Here is a 12,527-nt window from a genome sequence, read left to right as displayed (position 1 = left end):
ACACAGCTCCACAGGCAATAGATGATGAGTCCAGTAGTGACTCTGAAGAGGAGCATGGTGAGGAGAATGCTGAGGGCATGGAGCCATACCTCATTAACCTTCAGGGAGGCAGGGACACCATGGACTCATTGATCCAATGCTCCTCCAGCTAGGCTACCAAATAAGAAGTACCACCTCATGCCAGGGCTGCCACCTCCATCCTAGATCCCAGAAAGGGCCCTTTTCTTGGCCCTCAAGATATACCTAGTGCCTGTACAATGAAGTTTCAAGGGACCTACATCCAGCATTAAATACTGGCCTACCCTGCACCTACAGAACAAGTTAAGCATACTCAGGCCAATAACACAAAATCAAATGTCATTTAATGTTGGAACTCACAGTTTCTTGAACTGAACAATGTCTGATGTTGGTAGTCACACCATTAAAAAATTAAAAGCTAAATGGGGGAACAAAAGATCACCCATGACCAGCCGCTCTTGTGCTTAAAGTGCTTTAAACTTATGTTTACGGGTGCTCCCCCCTTGCTGGCACCGGCACTGGGGACTTTGCTGTCTTGTTGGCCTTGATGACCTTAGCAGTGGTCCTCTGGCCAGTGGAGCCTGTGCTGGCCCCACCATCTCCCCAGTCGCTGCAGCCTCATCAGATGCCACGGTCACTGGCAGAGGGGCGGAGGAGCTGCTGCCATCATCCAGAGCGCCCTGAGAGGAGCCCGCGGAGACAACAAGCAGCTCGTGTGCCAATGTGAGGTCGCTCTGGACCTCCCTGCTCATCATTGTTGGATGGGCACCGAGTTGGGATACTGGGCACCTCATCTATCCCCACACTGACAGTGACCAGCTGAGATCATTGCCTATGTGAGGGCTTTCAGGTCCGAGCACAAGCCCAGGGAGCCCTGATTCTGTTCCTGAAGCAGCCTCTCCATAAGACTCGCTACTGTCTCCATGGAGGAGGCAGTGCGCTCAGCCATGAGGGTCAACGCAGTGCTCACGCTCTGCAGGGACTCCTCCAAATCGGAGGCATGCATATCCTCATGGATCTCCACCAAATCTTCCAGCACACCTTGCTGGGTGTCCAGTATCTGCTGCCTAATGGACAATTCCAGGGGCCCATCATCAGCCTTCGACTGAGTATCATCTTGGTCATCAGCAGCCCTCCAACTGCTGGTGCCCTGGGCACTCTCTGCTCCACCTGCACCTCAAGCGAGTGTGAAGTGTCCTCACCAAGGTGTACCAAGATACTAGACTGCAAACTAATGCCCACCAAGATGCTGGTATCTTCGTTGGTGCCTGCTTCAGAGAGTGCTTGTGACGCAGATGGGTGGGGAGCATGGTAGTCCTCCAGGGTCAGGGGTGGCTCTTCAGGGTCCTGAATGCTAATGCCTGCTGGTGAACCTAAAAGGGAGAAGAAGAACTTGTCATTAGTTTAAGTCATCACACTATCACTGTGCATGCCAGGTACCCTGGTGAGACAATGGAGATCTACATCATGGTGTCCTTGTCTTTCGATTATCAATGGGGACTCTAGGCTTGAGGCTCACATCAATGAAGAAAGTACACTAGAATGGTTGCACAAGTCAAAATTCTCACCTCAGTGCACTGTCCTCTTACCTTCGCCTGACATCCCAACCTCACCACAGCTGGTTGACCAAGGTGCATGGCGCCTCTCAAACTCTAAGGCCTCCTGCTCATAATGGGAGAGGATGAGGTGGTGTGGAGGTCCCCCACCAGTTCACTATCTCTCAGTACTGTTATGGGATGTCTTTTCCTGAAAGGATAGAGAAGCACTGACTATTCCAGTTGCTACCTGCAGTACCATTGCAGCCTGGCCAATCCCAGCTGAGTAGCACCTCACAGGGCACATCCAAGTCATGGCTTTTGAGCCACAAGGCACTCAGTCCAAGCAGCCAGGGCTCAACCCCTTGGCCAACTCTGACGTCATTGACAGTTGGCACTCAGACTCTAACACCCTGAGTTCCATGGAGGATGGCCAGCCCAAAACACTTCAGCACACTGACCTATGCCAACACAGTACTCGCCCTTCCTGATGGTAGCAGGTCATTGATGTGACCTTCTCGGAGTTTTCTCCAGCTGACTTTAATGCTGAACGGGCCTTAATTGGCCCGCCAGCATGAAATTGCCTTCCGGCCTCAATCGTGGCCGGTGGTCAGCTTCCTGACTACCACTGCCCGCCCCCGTCAAGCCTGCCAGCCAAGGTCAAAATTCTGCACTTATTCTCAGACATCCTCATGCTGTTCCTCTTCAGTCCACTGCAGTGCTGTCGCTGCAGGGACCGGAGAACTGCCAGCCAATCAGATTGGCCAGCAGCTTTCTAAGGTGGGACTTCCTCCTGAGTGAGGAGCGGTAGTCCCACCTGCAGCCACTTAATGCTCATTTGAGCATGAAATGACTACGGGGTACTTGGAGTCGGTGGGATGTGTTCCCCACTGACTCTTTGGATGGTGGGAAGTGAGACTCTGCCATCTGAAAAATTCAGGCCCTGTATAAAGGGGGAGGGAGCACCCTGTCAAAACAAATGGCCACACTGACTCATGCTCTCACTCCAAGACAATCGGATCTCGAGCACTGGAGCTTTCTCCCAGAGCAGAGCACCCACCTTGTGCGCGAGCACACTGAAACGTGAGGTGGCCACAGCAGAGAGGGGGCCCCAGTGATTAGCACCATGCGCACCCCCTCCCCTGGGGCCCTGGTAAAACCCCTTGGGCTGTGGAATATTTAACATGAAATGTAAATGTGCACTGTAAATATAACATGTGAAGCAAAGTATAGTGAGGCACCTCATGGACCATGTTGAAAGAAAATGATCTCGATGCATTGTCAAATTTGAATTATGTTATGGTATGTGCCTTTACAAATTTTATAAGGTATACTTTTGGAAAAAAGGATTCTTCAAGCATTGTATCAAAGATTTCATGCACACCATGGGCTTACTGATTGAAGCATGGGTGCATGTTAAAGAATGTTAGGAAGAAAATAGTTAACCTGAGTTAGTCCCATGCACCTTGTAGCATCCAGTTCATAAATTGAATTGACACTGGTACTGGAAGGGGAAAATTGGACAGGACGAGGAGAATAAGAGAAAAAGGCAACAAGCAGATGCAGAGTGTGAAATTGCCCTCCGACTCGCTGCAATGTCACTTTGCTCTTTGAGGGAGATGTGTCTATTTTCAAGCTTTAGCTTTATCTCTACATTTCAGGCCTCTATTAGAGGGCCATGGTTGTCTGCTTGTTCAATATACACATAGCCAGTCTTTTGATATTTGAGACTGGTGATTTGCAGCTTCCTTCAATAACTCAGCAGTCATACTGTGAATAATTCAACAGTAATATTCCAAAAAGAACATTTTGCTTTGCTCTGTAGACGTGTTCAAATGATGACAAATTAATAACCACAAACGCATTTGCTAGGAAAAATGCGTATTGGACTGTACATTGTAGATAGAGAAGGGTCTCAAAAGCAACTGATGGAATGAATAGACCAACTTGAAGAAAGAATAGCTGTTTATCTGCTGATAGGGCATCAGCAGGGAGAAAATGCATTGAATGGAACCAACAATTTTGGCTACTTTTGTCCCTGATCTTGCCAAAACGTTCAGGAAGCAGAAATCAGAACCTTACTGTTTTCCTCAAGGCATGTTTAGGAGCCAGCAAGGAAAGTGCTTGGAATATCTTTGACAGGAATGTCTTGTTCCTCTGAGAAAGTCTAAGATCATTTCCTTTCTGTCTCAAAAGTATACGGAAGAATTGCTTCCCTTTCCAATTGTACATTTAACTACCTCTCCCAGAGATTTAAGATAGACAAAGGAAAATTAATTTTGAAAATATCCAATCTTCCAAACGTGATGAGTTTTTCATACAAATAACAAAATGCAGCTTTCCTGGCAGGTAATCTGGTGCTTAGAAATTTTGGCTGAAGAGCTGAGACAATGATATTCCATGCAATACAAAATGGCTGGTTTTCATCCCGTGGCTACATTCGGTGTCTCTTTTTTTTGACTAAGAATTGATGAAAAATCAAAGAGGTTTAAATATGTATAAAAATAGACAAATACAAAACATAAATATTCATGCACATACACTGTTTTAGTACAGAAAAAAGTCCTACCCTCTTGAGAAAGCTTGTGGGACTTGTAAAAGAATTAATCATCTACTTGGCCTAACATCACAACTGAAAGCATGGTCCGCTAAAGCTTGCTCTTTTAGGTAAAAGCTTATTTTCTTGATCTGCCGTGGGCAGTGCAGTTATTAATCTGACCACAATCACCCAACTAAATGTCTTTGCAGTGAACTTGGGTTCGTTAAGAACACACAAAGAGCTTTTTTGCAGTAAACAGACCAATGCCAGCAGGGCTACGTCAATCTACATCTCCACAACAATCTGATTCAAATTGCTACTCTTTTTCCACTTGTTTTCCCTTAATTCCATTGAATCAAACATTATCATTCTTGTTTAGTCAGTCGCCTACATAGGTGTCCTCAGGGCTTGTTCCAATGGACTGCTGTAACTTTGACTGAAAATCAACAATGACTCCTGAATCCACAGCTTCACTGAGATTCCCATTGATCTTTTGCTGAAGTTATAATGATCAAATGAGAGCAGCCTTGATGAAATTCCAGGCATAGAAGCAGAAAGTGCTGGAAAAACTCAGGAGCTCTGGCAGCATTGTAGGAGAGAGAAATAGGGTTAACGTTTTGAGTCCAATATGGCTCTTCTTTAGAACTAAAAAGGCAGAAATGTGGTGTGCCATATGCTGTTGAAAAAGTTGGGGGGGGAGGGTCAGGTGGAGCAAAAGGTAAGGTCAGGGAGATTAAATCACAAAAATGTCATGGAACAAATGTCGAAGAGAGTGGGAACAGGAGTAATTTCTCGTTCTCAAAAGAACAAAGCATTGGTCAAGAGTAGGTGTTAATCGCAGAATAAAGGTCAGTGATGTCTGAAAATGGTTGTGGCTTTAAATCCCATTACAGAATCTTGAGCATAAAATTATGGCTGAGGTGCTAGTGTAGTACTGAGGAGTGCTATGTTGTTGGAGGTGCCGTCTTTTGGATAACAAAAACTGAGGCCACATCTGTCTTCTCAGGTGAATGCCAAAGATCCCATGGTGCTATTTTGAAGAAGAGCAGGGAGCTCTCCCTGGTGCCCTAGCCAATAATTATCCCTCAATTAACATCACTGAAACAGATTATCTGATCATTATCTCATTGCTGTTCATGAGACCATGCTGTGCAAATTGGCTGCTGTGTTGTGTTGAAACAGTGATTGCATTTCAGCAATATTTCATGGACTGTGAAGCACTTTCTGACATCCTGAGGTAAGGAAAGGTGCTAGATAAATACAAATTATTTCTTCTTCCTGTGATGCTAAGCAAAATCCATATAGATCAATGAACAGAAAATTGCATTGCTGGTCTGTATTAACAGTCTGTCCTTTTCTTCGATTAGATCTCAGTGCCATCAGAAACAGTATTTGACTTGCTTTACACCACAGGCAAAGTTATAGCTGTCATTGGTGGCAGCACTTCAAGATAAATGCGGTATAAACTTACAAAATCCTCTCTCTTAATCTACCTGAATAACAAGAGCCAACATTTATACAGAGCCTTCAATGTAGAAAAATATCCTGCACACTCCAGAGATGTCATCAGGCAAAAATAGTTGCTCTGCCAAAGAAAGAGATGTTAGGAGGCAGGGTGTCTTTTAAAGAAAGAGGGGGAAGTGAAGAGGTGGAGTGGTTTAAGTAGGAAATTACAGAGCATGAGGTTTAATTAGTTGGAAGGCACAGCCATCTATGATGGAGTCAAATGGGTACACAAGAGGCCAAAGTTGGAGGAACAGAGAGTTCTGAGGTTTAAGAACTGCAAGTGATTACAGAGACAGGAAAAGACGATGCCATAAAATGATAACCACAAAATCAGGAATGAGAAATTTAAGTTGGAAATGTTGGTGGACTGGGAATCAATGTAGGTCAGCAAGAACAGAAAGGATGGGTGAGTAGGACTTGGTGCAGTGCAGTATACCAGCAGTGATTTCGGGATGAGCTCAAGGTTATGGAGTGAAGCTGGACAGGAGACTAAGAATAGGTGAGTATAGCAGTGATTATGAAGGCATGGATATAAGAGTTTCTGCAGAGAGCAAAGTCACAGAAATGAAAGAGATGGTCGTTGTATTGAAGAAGATGTGTGATGGAAACAATGTTTGCTTTCAAATTTAATTGCTGTGACTGGCCCATTTTTAGTGCATGGTCCCTTTAAACCGCAGGCGTGTTATTTATAGCAGGGCAAAGCCCGGGCAGTATCTTGCAGAATGTTGCACGGGCCTGTGCAGCTTAGTGACAACATTGGCTGGAAGCTCAGTATGAAGCTGAATAGAACGCTGAGGTTCCGAACAATCTGATTCAACAGAAGGTAATAGAGGGGAATGGAATCAGTGGCCATGGATTTCGTTGTTGGTGCAGAAGAGAATAGCTTTGGTCTTGCCAATGTTTAATTTAGAAGTAATTGCAGCTTATCCAAGCTTGGATTTTGGAAAAGCACAGTGACAGTTAAGGGGTCTGGAGACGTATTGAGAAAGTAGAACTGGGTGTTACCAACATAGTCATGGAAGCTGACTACATCCAAGGAGCAGCTTATAGAAGAGGTTGGGGGACTTCAGTGGTCATGGCGCAGAATTTACCTCATCACTAGTAAATTGAGGTAATTGCTAGTGATGCATTGGCTATGATTGGATAGTCAGTAGTCAGAGTGGAACCAAACAAAGGCAATCCCACTGAGCTGAAAAAATGAAGAAAGACATTGTAGAACGTAAGATTGATTGCTCATGTCAAAGTCTGCAGAGTGATGACGAGAAGGGAAAATGCATCCTGGGTGCAGTCACAGGAGCTGCCATGCATGGCTGTGATTAAGGCTGTTTCAGTGCAGGGACAATAGCAGATGCCAGAGTGGAGAGATCAAACATAGTAATGGGATTGCGAGGCGATGATAAAATTCAAGGATTTAGGAAGGAAGGAGGGATGGAGGTAGAGCAGAGCTTTGCAAATACAGAGGGATCAAGGGAGGGATCTTTGATGAGGGGTTAATAATGGTTACTTTGAAAAAGAAAGTGACAGTACATGAAAGGGAACCAGTTATACCATCAGGCTGTTTGACAGCCAACAAAGGAAGTTGGGTGATGAGGAAATGAGTTCATGATGGAACATGAAATTCAGATCCAATGACACCCTGAGGCGTCATTGTTTCTACACAGGAACCATCATTATTGAGTCTGACTCTCTTATCTGAAAACCGGACTTTGCAATCTCCAGATGTCCAGGAATATCCAAAGCCACTATATGCAATAACAGTTCATCAGGAAACAAACCCGGATTGCAGATGGGTGTAACTTTAAGGTTACGTTTACAAAAAAGTGCAAAGGAACACTTAAATAGATGGCGCAATTAGAAGTGAAAAGAATGTGGGGACATAATGAAAGAGGGACTAGCAAGGCATCCAGTGGCCATTTCAAACCGAACTGCCATTTAAGTGGTCAGACTATATGGTGGGACTACGATCTCATTAAAAGTTTTTGTAGCCCAAAATGAGAATAGATATCAGCAGATGTGTAACTTCTCAGTGTCATGGGTACAGTACGATCATGTTATCCAGCATTATACACAAAAGGTGTTCAGCAGGCCTGGGGCTTCAGTCTTCAATGAGATATAGTGCTGGCACTCAAAGAGCAACAACAGTACAGGTACCCAACATCACAATGTTCTAGTTTTACTTCTGTTAAAATTATGCCATTTGGTGTTGAAATTCTACATGCTACAGGAAACAAAATTGCATCCAGGTAACGGATATATGGAAAAATGCTCTATTTTCTGTTCAACTCAGCTAGGAAGCATTTAAAAGCTCTCTAATAGTCCAGACTAAAACATAGCTAGCCAAGGCAGAATGATTCCCCCAGACCATGAATAAACTGCAGGAGAGCACAAACACGTCTATGGCAGCAGCTCACTCAGACAGTTTTTATTAACATGAGGCAAGTAGATGCCAAAGATGTGCCTGTTGCAGTCATTGAACCCACCTGACCCCATGCAAATGTGGGGTCTCCCCCATTGACTCTGCACACTCCATTGGGGTCAGCGCTATATGTAGGGCACTGACAGATAAGATCATAACCAAGGAATTTTAGAGCCAAAGCGTATACAGAGCAGAAATCATGAACCTATGATGCCGCATGCACATAGCATCATTAAATGTGAGTATGGACTTGAGATAGGGCTACAACATTGTAGCTGTGACTCGGCATCCTGTGCTCATGCCTCATGTGGCTCTGTGCTGGCAGTCTACAAAATAAAACACAGGAGTTTTTTGTCAATCACTCCTTTATTACCACTATAGGCAGAAACAAACAGCATGAACATGTCCTGATCTTTGCTGAAATCTAGCATTGCATTGCACATCTACCAAAACAGGTTACAAACTGTTTTGGGCTGAAGTTGCTTTGTCTGCTATTTTTAACAAATGGGTGAAATGCTTAAATGAAATGCTTGTAGTGGCTGTTTTAACAAGGCTGTTAACTGACTTAAACTTAAAAGGCTAGAGCAACTTAACTAAATTTTAGCTGAACATGTGAACACATTTGTTAAAAATAACTCACAAAGTCTAAACTCCTTAGTTATACTATTGGCATGTCTGGCAATTTGAAGGCACAGAAACTTAACTGCATTGGCACAAAGTACCAAACCTTTTTTTCCCCCTCCTCTTTGTGCATTAATCATCTTGATTCAAAACCAATTCAGGTTCAGGAATGAAAGCTCCCCCTGATAATGTGGCATCCAAGTTCGAGATCTTTGGGTAATCAATTCAGTTCTTCTTAAATGCCCCATGTTGTTTTATGTTGTTAACTAAAACAATTCTGCAATTTGAAATGAAATGATATGCCTGAAGCAGCATTTCTCGAGTTTTAGTTTTCACACTGCTGAGGGAATGAGGCGATCCCTGGCCAGATGCCTGTTTACTTTTCTTTCAGCATTGAAATTGAACGCCTCATTTGTAGAAGTAATGAGACCATTGTAATTCACCCAATGCATCCCTGCTGTTTGTTTCACACAAATCTACATAATTAAATATGCTTAAGATTCTTCATCAAACTCTGCTTTATACCCTGCTCAGTCTGTTACAGTTTAAGACAGAGAAAGGGCAAAACTATATAAGCAAGAGGCTAGCATATTTCATAGATACAAAAATATCATTGTTCTTTTTCAAAAAATAGAAAATAAACTGAAAGGGAAATAGTTAAAGTGTAGTAAATTCACATGCACCCTTCATGGAAGCAAGGCAGTAGCCATGGGAATAGAAAATTCCTTTGACAGTGTTCCTGCCAAGTTTTTGGCATGTCCTTGGCCAAGTAGGGGTTGTATTGCTGAAGTCTACAGAGACTAGAGAAAGGATGAATTGAATTTAGTTCTCCTTTGTGAATACTGGGAGCGAAAAGGACACGGCAAAGCTTTTATTGACTAAACTCCAAATCTAGTGTGTCAAACTGGGAAATTGCTCAGTCAGATGAAAGCCAAAAGTGGCCTGGTCTTAGTGTGGCTGAGGCAGTGGAATCAATTCAGAAAACAACAGTGCAGTTTAATGGCTGCAAGGCAGTGAAATCAATGGAAAAGTATACAGCTGAACTGCTGAGCTGAATGCAGAGAAACTTGTGGACATTTTTTCAATACTCTTGTTTCATGACACTGAATATTGAGTAGCTGTCATTTTTTCCAACTACACCAACTTGGATTTATATAGTGCCTTTAAGATGGGGCCTCACAGGAGTGTAGTCAAACAAGATTTGACACTGAGCCACATAAGGAGATGCTAAGGCCGATGGCAGGACGCTGGTCAAAGAGGTAGGTTTTAATGTCTAACTTAGAAGAAGAGAGAGAGAGGAGGGAGGGTTACATAAAAAATTACAGAGCTTAGGCCCTTGGCAGCTGAAGGCACAGCCGCCAACGGAGGAGTGATGAAAATTGCCACTGCTCAAAAGGCCATTCATCTCCCCACTGAGATCAGTTAATAGGCTGATGCAGGGATTAAACCTTGAGACCTTACTGTCTAGGTGGTTTAGAACCACACCAGGAAATGCATTTAATCCTTTCAAGCATTGTGGAAGCTGTACTTCAAAAATTATAAAAATGAATCATTAACCAAATTGTTCATTTAGAATTCCTTGTTAACAGAACTTCATCATAATTAAAAAGCAAATTTCCTATGATCTTTAGGTAGAATTTCCTCTACTGGGTTGGGTGCTCAAACCTTGGCATGCATAAGAGATCCAGGGAGAGTGATTCACACTCCTGCATGGACGCAGCCTAATTCTCTACTATTTCTACTTTTGTGATCCCAGTGGGGAAACTGTAAACCAAAATAACTAAATTTGCCAAACAACCTCCAAATGAAGAAATTACCAACAAGATTTAACCTTTTGTAACTTTCACTTTAACATGAATCAGAACCAACACAAATTAACCATGAATTAACAGGCATATGAAACTTGGTTTAAAAAAAGGTAAGTTTCACTTTAAATAGTCGGTACAATAAAAATACATTTTACACAACCTCAAGCACCCGCATCACTCCCCACTGACATTTGACACCATGTGCAGTTCTAAAGTTCTCTAACTTGGCCTCTGGTAGATAGAATCTCTCACTTTCCCTTCAATCAATTTGGCGTTTGAGTCCCATTCACTGGCAGCCATATTCCATCTGAGGTCCCCATAGACAGTTGTCACCTGAACAGCAAACTCCTGCAGAATCTCCTTAGCTGGGTTCACGACAGTGTTGATAGCACAGAATCCCCAGAGACTCCTTTATCAAAGCCCTTTAAAAACCCCATGAAACTGTTAGCTCTGGCAAAACTGAAGCAGTAGCAGTAACATTTTCTAATTCACGATCCTTGTTTTAACCCTGTTTTTGGCTTTCTGTCCCAATTAACTGTATTACACATGCACAGTTCCTTGTAAATGTGCCCTCTTTGTTCTTCCCTATGATGTGACTGTCTTTCTTCTGCAGCTCTACTTTGTGCCTGGCCACATGGCTTTTGTATATTAACTTTCTTTCTATTGGTACTGTTTCCAAGTCAAGGGTCAACAGGTCACATAGACCAGTATTTCTTATTATCCCAGAAAATTTCAATTGATCCCTTTACAATTGATGCTCACCGTGGACATTTTAAAGAAATTACAAATTTTACTTACTGTAATGCTTCTGGGTCAAAGGTTGTCACAGCCTCCCAGGCAATTTTTCACACCAAGCAAAAAAAATTCTGTCCCATAAATGCTCTCCAGTTTTCTCAGAATATAACCTGAGGTGATCACTTTCAGAGTTATGTATCCTATAACTGTAAAAACATCTTTATCCCAGTATCAGAATGTTGTAAAAAGTCAAATTTTAATCAACAACATTACTGTGGAATGATATAAAGTTAAGTAAATTGCTCTTTTATTATTGGGATGTTACCCACATGCTGTTAATTTTAGACCACGTGTTATTGTGTCATCTCCATGAAACATTTCATTCTGAGAACAAGGAGTACTGTCAGAACAAATGGTTCACAGTGAGATCGCTGGAATCTGCACAGCAATATTAACTCCCCTTTGAAAATCAATGTGTTTGCTTTCAATTCTTATCATTTTAATATTAATTGTTTAATTGGTGTGCAATGCAAACAAAATGTATGACAAAAATCAGTGAAGGCCCACTTGAATCACTGACCATTAATTTGCCACTTGAGAGGTATTAAGGTCAGTCCACTTATGGCATCCCCATGACTCTGCCATTTATACAGAAGATTACAGATGGTGGAAAACGACTTTGTAGTTCTGTTTATATGGTGAGGTAATATTATTAGCAAGAAAGAGAAAATTGCATGCTGGTAACAATTTCCCTCTTGCAACGCCACACACCCTTTCCAGTAAGTTGGCATGTATGCATATTTTATTTTTTTAAATACACCTTTAAAAACATTTATCCTATTATTTATCCTTATTGATCTCATAGTGGGATCCAGTTGACAGCAGTTCTCATGTAGCAATCCTTCCTGTGTAAATCTGTTCAGTGTCTGTAGACGATTTGACTATGGGACCGTCATAATTAAACCTGATAGGTAGTAAAGAACCCTGGAAACCTGCAAGATCCCCTCCAAGCCACACACATCCTGACTTGGAAATATATTGCTGTTCCTTTTCTTGTCAATGAATCAAAATCCTGGAACTCCCCTCCTAACCAACACTGGGTGTACCTACACGAGATGGGCTCCAGCGCTTCAAGAAGGCGGCTCGCAACCACCTTCTCATAGGCACTTAGGGATGGTTAACAAATGCTGACCTTGCCAGCGAGGCCACATTGCATGACAGAATTTTGAAAAGCTGCCTATTGTGACCTCAGGCTGTCTCACAGTATTTCACAATCAATGAAGCACTTTTGAAGTGCAGTCGATGTTGCAATGCAGTGAAATGCGACAAACAGCACACAGCAAAGAACC

The 12,527-nt window shown here is 42.8% G+C and overlaps 1 long non-coding RNA gene across 1 annotated transcript in view; it reads left to right on the top strand.

The window, feature by feature from the left end:
• Nucleotides 1–9,553: 9,553 nt before the first annotated feature.
• LOC121283786 overlaps nt 9,554–12,527 on the top strand; it is a 167,945-nt gene continuing 164,971 nt past the window's right edge. Inside the window, exon 1 of the long non-coding RNA XR_005944388.1 lies at nt 9,554–9,894. This is a non-coding gene — a long non-coding RNA (uncharacterized LOC121283786). The remainder of the gene's footprint in view (nt 9,895–12,527) is intronic.

The sequence above is a fragment of the Carcharodon carcharias genome, chromosome 11 (assembly GCF_017639515.1).
Source record: "Carcharodon carcharias isolate sCarCar2 chromosome 11, sCarCar2.pri, whole genome shotgun sequence".
Classification (NCBI taxonomy): domain Eukaryota; kingdom Metazoa; phylum Chordata; class Chondrichthyes; order Lamniformes; family Lamnidae; genus Carcharodon; species Carcharodon carcharias.
The sequence above is the reverse complement of the archived record's forward strand: the minus strand, read 5'-3'. Positions and strand labels throughout refer to the sequence as shown.